We start from the raw sequence: 9398 nt of genomic DNA on the forward strand, positions 1-9398 counted from the left end.
GTGATGGAGGAGAGACGCCCCATCCAGATGGTCAGTCCTGCCGCGTTTGGGCCGGGAGATAAAGTGAGAAATGGGAGGTAATGTCTGTCCATCCGCTGCACACTGAGTGCTCTCCGAGGCCCTGTGCCAGGGTCCCCCACAGCCCGGCAGGGGTGCTGCTGATGGAGATCCTTGCAAAGGAGTACAGGGTGAGTCGTACGGGGGCCGGCAGGCACAGGCGAGTAAGGGAGAGAGAGAGCTCTTGGAGCCCACTGCAGCCATCAATAACACGTCGGTATGACTGGGATCATGGCCCTAGTGTGGAGAAGCTTGCTTTAAACGCTGAATTTTGCATCATTTTATGGAAAATATTCCAAGGCCAAGACCCGGTTTGGAAACCTTGGGCGCTTGTTTGCTTTACGTGCACCCTCTGCTGGTGACCGGAAGTATGACACGTTCCCCGTGGTTCTCAAGTGGGCAAATGACCCCAGTGATTGAAGGACCAGCCAGGCCGGGCGCCGGACAGGTTCCTGCCACAGCCCTGACACCTCCGGGTGTGGCGATCGACCTCCCGCCAGGAGAAAGCAGGAGAAGGGAGCTCAAGACTTGGCTCTGGCTGGAAGGCGGAGCCAGGGTCCAGGCGCCGGGCGTCTCCATCACTCTGCTCTGAACGGCCCCTTACGGTTTTACGCACACAGACACACACCCTCCGGAGGGTTTGGCTTTGCTTTGTCTCACTTTTCCTCAACATCTTATTATAAAAAATTTTCAAACCTACGGAAGAAAACCAGAATTGTACAGTATACACCCAGGCACCACTACCTAGACCCTGCAGTTAAGATTTTCCTCTACTTGCTTCCTTTATTATCTCCTCACAGACTGGCTTTAAAAATTCCAGTTAGAGGCGCCTGGGGGGCTCAGTCGGTTAAGCGTCTGACTTCTGCTCAGGTCATAAGCTCACGGTTCGTGAGTTCGAGCCCCGCGTCGGGCTCTGTGCTGACAGCTCGGAGCCTGGATGGAGCCCGCTTCGGGTTCTGTGTCTCCCTCTCTCTCTCTCTCTCTCTCTGCTGTAGAGTGTCATCAGTGATCAAAAGAAACGAGCTATCAAGCCACCACAAGACGTGGAGGAAACTTTGGTGCACATTACCGGGTGAAAGAAGCCAATCCGAAAAGGCTACATAATGAGTGATCGTAACTATATGACATTCTGGAGAAGACAAAACCGGTAAGATGATCAGTGGTTGCCAGGGAGTCGCGGGGAGGGAGGAATGGGCGGGAGGAGCGCAGAGGATTTTGAGGGCAGTGAAACTACTCTGCATCATACCGTAATGCTGGATACAGGTCGTCATATGTTTGTTCAGACCCATATAATGTACAGCTGTGGCCTAAATGAGCAACATACGTTTTTGGAAGGAGTAAAGAGTGGGCCGTGCTCCAGTTCGTGGCTTCCCCCCACTTCCTGTATCATTAGCGATGCCGCGTGCCCACGCCACCTGTTGCCAAGCACTCTACCAAGTGCGTTCCTTCCGCACACCTCAGTTCTTCGCGACGGTTCTCACCAGTGAGGATTATTGCTCCCATTTGCCGCAGATGAAGTCACCGAGGTGGCGAATTTCCGCTTCCGACGCAATGATCCATATGGCGGGTCGAGCGTCCCGAAAATATTTGTCCGCCACAACTCCACTAGATCTTGGATTAATTACAGCAGGGATTTTTGTCTGCATTGCTGAACTCACAAGGGAGTAAATGAAACCGTGAAAGTCATTCATACGCATAAGAATGAACGGTGGATTGAGACCAAAACAGTGAACGTTAATAAGGAATAGAAACGGGGGCTGCCCTGGTGGCAAAGGATGATAACAGGAATCCAGAGTTTGGGGGGTTAATAATTAGGAGAAAAATAAGAGGCCCCCATGAAGGGGGAGCATCAAAAACTGAGACCTCTGCACTAATCTGGGACCTTGGAAGGTGGCTGTGCTCTTGATAAAAGGGAGGGATAGAAAGAGACTGTGGAAAGCAATGAGTCTTCACCCTGGTTATGGGATAATGATGATGGTGGTGGTTATGCTGATGGTGCTGGCAATGATGGTGACGTGGATGGGGATGGGGATGGGGATGATGGTGATGACGATATGACGGTGGTGATGACGATGGGGATGATGGTGATGATGGCGGTGATGAGGTTGATGATTGCAGTCCTTGAGAATTCACACTCATATGCCCAGTCTTGTATAGCTCCAGAGTTTCCGTTTTTCAAAGAGGTGAGAGAAATCCCCAGCAGAAAAATTAAACCTAAGTGTTCTCAGATTAATTTTACCTCCATGGGACCCAGTAGGGGATAACATAAATAATCTCAAGACAAAAGCAGTCCCAATTTAGACTCCTCAGGGTTCTCCCGGATTAAATTCAACCAAAGACAAGCTCTCACAAACACAAAACATGCAAGCAAGGAAGTCACCATGAGTAACTATCTGTAGAAACCACCATTCAGATTTGGATCTCCCTAGGACTTTAGACAATGAAATTATCGAATATAGGTATTTTTATTTATTTATTTTAACATTTATTCATTTTTGAGAGAGAGAGAGTGCGATTTGCAGGGGGAGGGGGGGAGGGTAGAGAGAGACAGAAACACAGAATCCGAAGCAGGCTCCAGGCTCCGAGCTGTCAGCACAGAGCCCGACTTGGGGCTCAAACCCGTGAACCGCGAGATCATGAGCCAAGCCAAAGTCGGACACTTAACCAACTGAGCCACCCAGGCGCCCCCCGAGTACCGGTATTTTTAAAAGTGTTATTGGTCTTCTGCTTCCAGCCTTGATGGAGTTATGAGTACTGGACTATCTCTCCTGCTTTTAAACCACAGAAAGCTGGACAAAATAAACAGGACAACTATTTTCAGGTGCTGGACGACAGGCAGTGCAGGACTGTGGTCTCTGAGAGAAGGGGGGCAAGGTGAACTGTATGCTCACCCAGCGCTTCTTCCGGAAGGCATCACTATGCTTGGCGGAAAGGAGGACCCCAGGCAGAATACACTAATGTCACTGAGCCGAGGCAGAGCCCAGAGCCCGAGAAGCGGAGGCATCAGTAATTTATAGATCAGAGTGACTGTGTGACCCAGCAAGTCCCCTCCTCGTGGTGGTATGCCCAAGAGAATTAAAAACGTGTGTCCACACAAAAATTTGTGCACGAATGTCCAGGGCAGTCAGTGTTCACCAATGACAGGGTGATGGGGATGATCACAAAAGTCCATGAGACAACTTTTTTGGAGCGGAGGAATGTATAGAAAAAAGAAACAAGGCTCTATTCCCCACCCCCATCAAATAAGGGAAGGAAGAAGCCCTAACACACCTGCTACCAGATTCCTGTGGAATGAACTTGGTGGCTGTCTGCAGTGCCCACGACCACCAGCAGGTGGCACTCTGTCTTGCACGCATCTGCCCTTTGCAGGGCCATCTTGCCTCCATGTATGCCTCTGATCTCTCTAGGCAGATAGACGAGGCTGGTGGGGAGGCTGTGAGTATAATCCCCTGTGACAGTCACCTTGGAGTGACGCTGCAGAGAGGAGACGACCGGTCCCCATGCTTCTTGCCTGGTCACGGGCCAGAGCACGGCGGCTGAAATATGGCGAGAGGACTTTTGAGTACATTTTCCATAAGAGGCGTCTTCTTGACCTGTGACGTGTCCACATGGTGTTAAAACAATGACAAGAGGGGGCTGGGAGAAGCTGAGAGAGGGCAAGACCCTGGGCCCCGTGGACCCACACGGCCTTCCTCTGTGCTTACCCCCCATTCGGCAAAGGCCCAGGTGGTACCCTACAGCCTTGTGCGATCACCCCCGGGCTCATGCTGCCCTGTCTTGGAACCTAGCCACCCGTCTGCCAAGCCCTGGCAAAGTCAGTTTTGCCTATCCTGTGCCGGGTAGGTCTGCTTCCCTTCTTTTCCTTTGCCAAACGAGTGATGAATCCAAGGCCCCAAGGGCCAATCCCCAGCTAGCACTGCTTATGGCCCCAGTGTGGAGAGATGGAATGTCTGGGATTTAGTGGGTCTTTTCTTCTTACCAGATGTTCTAGAAAGCTCTCCAAACACTCTTGTTCTGACAGTGCCAGAAGGGACTTCAACCCTATTGTCCATAATTGTTGGAGATGGAACATTCCAACACCCATTGGAGAAAGAGGCAGCTCGGGACATCACACCAGGCTGAGCTGTGAGCTAGTCACCTCCTAGGGTTCCCATCTTGGGCTCAACAAATGTGCCTTTGTTGACTGGACGTCCAGTGGGAACTCGCGGAGCCTTAGGACGGGGCTGACACTTCCCCAGGGTGAGAACTGGTGCAAGCCAACCATCATCAAAGTGACTCTGTCCTTGGCTGGCTCATGCGGTAAGTGGCCCAGAATGGCCTTTTGGCTCCAGGGCCACCACTGGTGAGGCTGGTCTCCTCATTCCCAACTCTGATTCGTGACTGGGGAGTCTGATTAGACCCGGTGGTCCTTTAAAATGGACAGCCTTGAGGCTCCTGGGTGGCTCAGTCGGTTAAGCGTCCAACGTCGGCTCAGGTCATGATCTCGCGGTTCGTGAGTTCGAGCCCTGCGTTGGGCTCTGTGCTGACAGCTAGGAGCCGGGAGCCTGCTTCGGATTCTGTGTGTGTGTGTGTGTCTCTCTCTCTCTGCCCCATCCCTGCTCGTGCTCTTTCTCTCTCCTTCAAAAATAAATAAACATTTAAAAAAAAAAAATGGTTAAATAAATAAATAAATAAAACGGGCAGCCCACAGGTTAAGGTTTCATCCCTGTTCCCGTCTCCGTGGCCAGGGGGATGTGGCTCAGAGTGTAAGCAGAGGCAAAAGGGGGGTTGGGGGGCTTGCAGCCACCTTAGCACTTCCAGCAAAACATAATCGTGTCCACAGCGGAAGCTCGCGGAGCCTAGAGCCACACCGACAGGATACACGCGTCATGGGGTGAAAACCTTCATGAATCTGGAACACGTTTTGGCCAGTTTTATTTCCCAGACGACGAACCGAGACGTAAAGACTAGAATTAACTTCCCCAAAGTGGAGCTAGGCTTCCGGAAGTCCCAGGAGGAATGGTGGGCAGAGCCCCAGGTCACCGGGACGGGCGAGAGCTTCTCCGATGCACGTCGCTAGCCAGACCTTCGCCCTGGGATGCCAGGCTCAGCATCGAATGCCCCCTTGCTATCTAAACAGAGTGAATGTGTCCAAACGGAATTCTGTCCCCAAACCCATTCCTGCAAATCTCCACCATCTCCGTCAAGGGCGGTCCCATTCTCCCAATCGCTGAGGCCAAAAAGTTTGGATGCACCCCTGGGTTTTCTCCCTCTCACATCCCACATCCACTCCGTCAGCAAATTCTATTGCCTAGATTTCAAACTATTGTATAAATCTGACCACTTCTTAACTGCCTTCATGGCTAACTCTTCGTGCAGCCTGTTCTCTCCGGCCTGGATGACTGCATTAACCTCCTCTCTGCTGTCCCTGCTGTTCTCCCTTTGGCCACACACAGCCCTTTCCCACAAAGAAGCCACAGAAACCAAGTTAAAATGCATGCCAGGCTGTCATTTTGCTCAAGCCCTCCAGGGACTCCCCGTTCACCCAGAGTGAAGCCAGTGGCCTTCAAAGCCCATGTGACCTCACTCCCTGCCATGCGTCTCTCTGACCTCCTCTCCTACCGCCCTCCTCCTCCCTCCCTCCGCTCCGACCGCACTTGCCTCATTACTATGCACTCAGCGTGCCAACCTAGCTCTGGCCACCGCGGCTTCGTGCCGGGTGTGTTCTCCTAGCTCAAAATGCTCTTTCTCTGGATATCCAGGTGGCCGACTCTATCCTCTCCTTGAGGCCTCAGCTCAAAGTTCATTTTCTCAGTGAGGCCCTTTCCTGGGTCCTGCATCCGATGAAAACACTCCTCCCCCAGAACACCCTTTCTGCCCTGCTTTAGTTTTTTTCTCCACGGCATCCATCACCTGGGATGTGTGTTTCGTCGGCCCTCGCCTACCACTAGACGCTGAGCCCCGCGAGGGAAGAGACTTTGCTTTAATTCCTGCCATTCCCAGAACCCAGAACAATGCCTGACATATATTTGTTGCACCGATTAATGAAGTTTTAGAGCTTAAGCCTGAGCCAGTCCGCTCGGCATTCGGGCTCACTTGGGGCAGGTCCAGAGAGCGAGTGGTATGCATCCACTGGGGACCCATTTGTATGATGATGGAGATGCTGCCAGGGAGCAATCCCCCAGGGGGGAAAGGGCAGTCTTGGCACACAGTGTGCCCTAATTGTAATGGCTTTGCCGACAATGGAGAGAGACGTGGCTCAGCTCTGCAGGACTCTTGTCGGAGATACAGGGGACGGCACCAGGAGTCCACGGGCCAGTGTTCCTTGGGGCGTGTGAAACACCAGGCAGCGTGACCCTGAGTCGTACCAGAGAGGTGTCTCGAGATGTCAGAGAGCACGACCAGCCAGCCTTGGCGGGGGGAACATGTCACCCAGCCGCCAGGGGCGATGAGGCAACTAGGAGAGACGCACATGTGCCAGGCGCAGTCGTAGGTCCTGGGCCGCGGCAATTAACAAGACACGCCCACTAACGGGGGTGGGGGGGCAGAAATACACATGCGAATGGGTACCTGGACAAGATCAGCTCCAGGAGACATAAACACCATCAAGAAAATGGCTATGAGGGGCACTTGGTTCTAGCCAACATTTTCAATGGTGATGTGGATGAAGCTCTAAAAAACATACAGTCCTCAGGTGGTCAGGTGAGTAGAGCCAGAATCAGGACCGCGTCATCTGGAGCACAGCCAAACGGAATTTGGTGGGGGTGAGTTGTCGAGATCTGGAATCAGGTTCCCCGAACCACTTACAGTAACTCAGGATGTCAGAGTCCACAGAGCGTGTAAAAGGGATTTGGGGCTACAAGTCAAGGATGGCATGCTCGTTCTGCCACTCATTCATCGCACTTTGGGTGGGTGCTGACAGCCCTAGGTACTCTTCTGCACGATGCGGATAAAACAAAGCAAGGCAGGGGCGCCTGGGTGGCTCAATCGGGCGAACGTCTGACTGGCTCAGGTCGTGATCGCACAGTTCGTGGGTTCGAGCCCCGCGTCGGGCTCTGTGCTGACGGCTCGGAGCCCGGAGCCTGCTTCGGATTCTGCGTCTCCCTCTCTCTCTGCCCCTCCCCCTCTTGTGCTCTGTCTCTCTCTCTCTCTCTCTAATGTAAATAAATACTTAAAAAAATTAAAAACAAACAAAATAAACAAAGCAAGACATACTCCTGTCCTTATGAGGCTTACATTCCAGCGGGAGGACGCTCAACGAACAAGATACGCAGGTAAACCTGTGCGCGAAGAGAGGGAGGGACCCTAACGAGTGGAGAGGAAAGGGGTTAGCGTGTGCTTGAGGAGGCATTGTGCACTTGTAGGTAGGGTGACTCACGTCAACGGGTTCCCTGGGAAGCAGACTGATTTGGAGATTCGTGCACAGGACGTTTGTTCGGGAGGACAGCTGGGATCAGCATGTGTGGGGGGAGGGGGGGAAAGGCAGGATGGGGCTGAGGCGGAACTGAGCTGTGACAGGGCCCAGCAGAGACAGCAGCTGGCCCCACACGGAGCTCTGGAGATGGACGGGCCTTCAGAATTGCCGAAAATCAGGCCTTCACAGCCCGTGTTGATCAGTCCGTGGGCCAGGCTGCTCCTGGAAGGAGATGTGGCCGAGGGTGGGCTGGTGGCAATCCTCAAAGGGACAAGAGGAATCCGGGCCGCGCATCCCAGTGTCCACCACGCCGAGGAAGTCATCAGCGAGAAGGGGATGTGGAACTAAGACCCTGAAGGCGACGAGGGTCAAAGCCTTTCCGGACAGGAGGGGACAGCAAGTGCAAAGGCCCCGGGGAGGAATGACGCTTTGGGTGTTCAAGGAGGCGGGTGTGGCTGGAGCTGAGTCGGTGCGGGGCCGGGGAGGGGAGAAGGGAAGACCCCACAGGCCTTTGCAAGGACTTTGACATTTCCTGGGAGTCCGATTGGTGCCTTTGGAGGGTTTTGAGCAAGGGGCGAGCAGGCTTGCATGTGGAGACAGCTCCTCCAGCTCCTGGGGTTAAGGCTGCAGTGCGCAAACGAACACAGCAGGGATGAAACCGGGCCCAGAGGGGAGCCCACGGGAATTATCCGGCTGGGAGTGATGGCGCCTCGGGACCAGCTGCAGAAGTGGGGGCGTGACGCGCTTCTGGACAGATCTGAAGACGGAGTGAACAGGAAGACCGACACGCGGGTGCACAGTGTGAAGGGGCGTGAGGGTGACCCCCGGTTTGGAGACTGAGCGTGCGTTTGAATGGAGTTTCTGTTACAAAAACGGATGCCTTCTCCCAGAGCACGCCGTGTCGGGTCCCAGCCTGCCACGCAGGGCCTGCCCCGGGCAGTTAAGAGTCAGCCTTTCTCCAAACCCTTTGGTTCGTTCTCCGAGTGGGAGTCGCCGAGTGATGGTGGGTGGTTTCACCGGGGGGGGGGGGGGTCGGGTGAGCAGGGTGTCATGTACGGAGGGACCTCACACAGTGGAGGGGTGTAGACAGACCCCACCATCCAGCTGGCTCTCCTCTCCTCTTCGGGGACGCTTGTACAACAATACTGAGAAATTAATGCTCTGAGTGGCAAGACCCGGTACGGATCTCGTAACTACTGTAATTTTGAAGTAGGGGTGGCCATTGATCGGTGACAGGTCACGGTGCCACTGATGCTCCTCTCGAAGAACGTTCCATACCTTTGGGATGGAAGGAAATGCTACATTTCAGTTGTAAGTTGGTTGAAATAAGGGCGTAATTTCTCCCCATCCTATTTCACGGAACTTCCCCTCGGGTCTCTCAGGATCCCATGGACCCAGGTGAAAAAGGCCTGTATTGCACCAGCTTTGCTGTTGGGGTGCATAAGCTGAGGCTCAGAGAGGTGAAGCGATTTGCTTGAAGCCACACAGCACTGAGCCGGGATGGGGGCCCGTGCCGTGTGGCCCCAAAGCACTTTGGATCTGCTTTCCGTCTTCATTCGGAGGTAAGCCCGCTTGCTCGGCTGGGCCGATGGGAAGACGAGCACTGCATGTACATGAGGCAGCACGGTCCACGCGGGGGCTCCATGACGTGCCCCTCCCGGATCCACAGACCACCAGGCAAGAATGGGCCCCGAGAGCCTGCCCCACAGCTGGCAACATCCTGGATGACTCGGGCTGTTTCGGGGAGAGCCCAGTTCTCTCTCCTGGGCTCCAAGTTGGCAAAGATGAGCGGTAGGTCCTGGGGGGGGGGGGGGATGGGCAGGGAGCCGTCCGGTCACGGAAGCACCACGAGGGGTAGGAGAGGTTTTCCTGACCTTGACTCCAACCTGCTAGGCAAGCAAGCCCCAGAAGAGGGACAGAATTGAATCTGTCTCCCAATTCCTTCCAC

Source organism: Prionailurus bengalensis, chromosome B4 (assembly GCF_016509475.1).
Source record: "Prionailurus bengalensis isolate Pbe53 chromosome B4, Fcat_Pben_1.1_paternal_pri, whole genome shotgun sequence".
Lineage (NCBI taxonomy): Eukaryota > Metazoa > Chordata > Mammalia > Carnivora > Felidae > Prionailurus > Prionailurus bengalensis.